Source organism: Coffea eugenioides, chromosome 2 (genome assembly GCF_003713205.1).
Source record: "Coffea eugenioides isolate CCC68of chromosome 2, Ceug_1.0, whole genome shotgun sequence".
Taxonomy (NCBI): Eukaryota; Viridiplantae; Streptophyta; class Magnoliopsida; order Gentianales; family Rubiaceae; genus Coffea; species Coffea eugenioides.
The window spans coordinates 10,181,512-10,184,837 of record NC_040036.1 but is presented as its reverse complement, the minus strand read 5'-3'; positions in this window follow the sequence as shown (position 1 = coordinate 10,184,837).

The window sequence follows — 3,326 nt, the reverse complement described above, 5'->3', positions numbered from 1 at the left end:
TGAAATATTTGTTGTACCATATTTGTTCTAGGCTAAATGAAAATGCCAAACAAAAGAACTTTTGCCACTAACGTTTGTTTTACGTGACTTGCACAAAAAAACGCAAGATAGCTGCGGAATTATCAATTGTTGGCCCATTGATTTAGTCGTTGAAAAAGACCCAAAAAAAAAAAAAAACCAGTTTACACAACTTATTATACGTGTCAGGAAGACTGCGCTATGTGGCAATTAAACCACTTTATTACTACAAAATGTGTCATGCTTGCTCCATGATCATCAGATGTAGTTCATAAAATGGTAGCATTTGATTGTTGACTATCTTAATGTAAATCCTCTTTTTTGTGTGTGTGCATGTCTTTTTTGGTCGGATATTCTGAGGTCCATTTCCGGCTTCATGAGAAAGGTATTAATATTAGGCCTTATTCTTGATTGCTTTAAATTTAACAAAATTTGATTATAGAAACTGATTATTCAGTAAAAACTACTATTTGGGTAATCATGGATTTTATCTTTTCTAGTGATTAAACAATCGAGAACATCAAAAAAATTGATTATCTGAAATCAGAATTTGTAATCAATTAAAATAATCAGCCGACCCTTAGTACAATATAGAAAAATGTTAACCGGTAAATTCAATTGCAAGACATATTTTTATCACGGTATACATACTAGAATGTATTTGATATTTTTGGAGCTACAAAAGACAAATAGATTGCCTCTGGCTTCTGAATAAGTTGTAAATCTCAACTTAGTCTTAAGATCTAAAAGCATGCAATGTACCACTGCTAGATTTGCACCACATCAAATTTGCCTACTCTAGAAAGCTGAAATTTGGCCAAAAAAAAAAAAACTAGAAATTTACAATTAATACTTACCAATATTTGTTTGTCTTCCTTGCACAAGATAGCTTAAAATTAATGTGCTGCTGACTCGCCAATAACTTCAGTATATGGTATAAAATCGTATTGGGATGTCATCAATGATGATGAATCCCCGTCATCTTTATTATTTCGTTTCTACAATAAATTTTGGTAAGTGAATCATATGCTTCATTAAGAGAAATGATTATAAATATTAAGAGAAACGAGCAATCTCTTTAGGGAAAATGGCCAATTTAGTCCCTATACTTTTTTATAATGTCAATTTAGTCCTTATATAATTTTTTTGGCCAATTGAAACCCTACACTTATTTTTCGATTCCAATTAAGGATCTCCGCGGCCGCGCCACCTTGTAATTGCGGTGCAACGTCTAATTGACCACTTATGCGGGGGCATTTCTGGTACTTCACTGTTGGGGCTCCTCTTCAGAATTAAGAATCAAAACCAAAAAGTTACCGGTGTAAAATTATATCACCACTGACAAAAATCCAAACCTGAAACCTCAACTTTATCTTGCAAAAATCGACCGAAATCGACTGAAATGGTGATGAATAAGGAAATGTAGTGGCGCAGGAAGTCGAAGGAATCTGAAAAGGGAGCAAGTGACGAAAGGCGCGAAAGAAGAAATTTTGAAAAACAGGGCCAACAAAAATGGGTAAGTTGAGCCACTTAAATCTGTCTAATTTGTTGTGGTAATAGCTTAATGAAGTTGGGTGTGGGTTTGTCTTGCCCTAAACAGCAAATATTGTACTTTAATAGCAAGATCGATTGAAATGTGGTTGGAAAAGGGCTCTGTTTTCTGTTCTTCCTTTTTTTTTTCCTGAAAAGGGGTTGCATGGCTGTAAATCTAATTTATTATCTTCGGTGTGGGTTTGTGTTGTTGTGAACAGCAAATATTGTACTTTAATAGCAAGATCGATTGAAATGTGGTTGGAAAAAGGGCTGTGTTTTCTGTTTTCATTTTTTTTTTCTGAAAAGGGGTTCATGTGGTCCATGGCTATAAATTTAATTTGTCATGTTGCTTTCATGTCCCTCAAAAAGCAGACAATGACTGTAAATTACAAATTATGGTAGTAATTTTTTAATTTGTTTGGAAAATAAAATAGGTGATGACTCAGATGTATTCACTCTATATATCTACTCTGGTGGGGCATACATTGAAGAACCAGAGCCAAAATATGTGGGGGGTAACATGGAGCATTTTGATGGGGTTCTAGCCTCCAAGATTAACGTAGCTTTTGTGTTAAGCTTTGGTCATTTACTTGGATGTGATGAAAACGCCAGCTATAGATATAGGATCCCTACCATAGATGGGAGCCTGAGAGTTAGACAAATAGACAGTGAAGAGGACGTCATGGACATGGCTGCTATAGGTATACAAACTGGAAAAGTTGAACTATACATTGTCCAAGAGTTTCATGTTAGATCCATAGAACCTACCAACAACATGGCAGTTTTCGAGAGAGACAGTGAGAATGAGGAAAAAAATCTACTGTATGTGGACATCACATTTGATGAATTCTGTGGGAATGAAGAAGTTGCAGAACTTCCAGTTGATGTAACTAAAGTAGATTGGGGGAAAACAAAAAAGGGTAAACAGAGAGGTGCTAATGTGATTGAAAAAGATGAAGGTGCAGATAATGAAACTGAACCAGAATTAGAGGAAACGGATGGTGGTGAAAGTTTTCATGATAGTGACTATGATTTTAGGGAAGACGAAGATGACATAATATACAAGAATTGTGCAAATACTGCTGATATCGAAATTGATGGTCAGAGGAGTGTATATGATGCTAGTTATGGAGGGGAAAATGCCACTGGTGAAGAGAAGAAAGGTTCAGATCAGCCACAAAAAGCCAAAGCACAAGCAAAAGGAAAAGGAAGTGTTGCTGCTGACCATGACTGTGATATTTATGATGGTGACCAGATTCCTATCCAAGAGGAATCTGATTCCATAAACACAGAGGAGTTTAGTAGCTGCTCTAGTAGCTCGGATGAAAATACCTCAAGCAAGAAACCGAAATATACAAGGTTCAAGCCAGATGTGGATATGAAGGACCCCAAATTATATGTTGGTTTATTGTTTGACACTAAGAAGATGTTTAAAAGAGCTGTTGAGTATTATTCTGTGCAGTGGGGCAAAGAGCATGGTTGGCAAAAGAATGATAAGAACAGGATCAGAGCAAAATGCAAGAAAGAGAAATGCAACTGGTTTGTTTGTGCTACAAAAGAACCAGATTGTGATGCATTCGTGATAAGAACGATGGGGCCACAACATCAATGTGGTAGAACTTTCTATCACAAGCATGCAAATTCTGGTTTTTTGGCTAGGCATTACATGGAGTTCCTGCGGATGAATAAAAAGGTTACGGTTGGTGCATTTAAGGACAAAGTGCATCAAGAACTGAATGTGAACATCACAAAAGATCAGGCTTATAAGACATTTG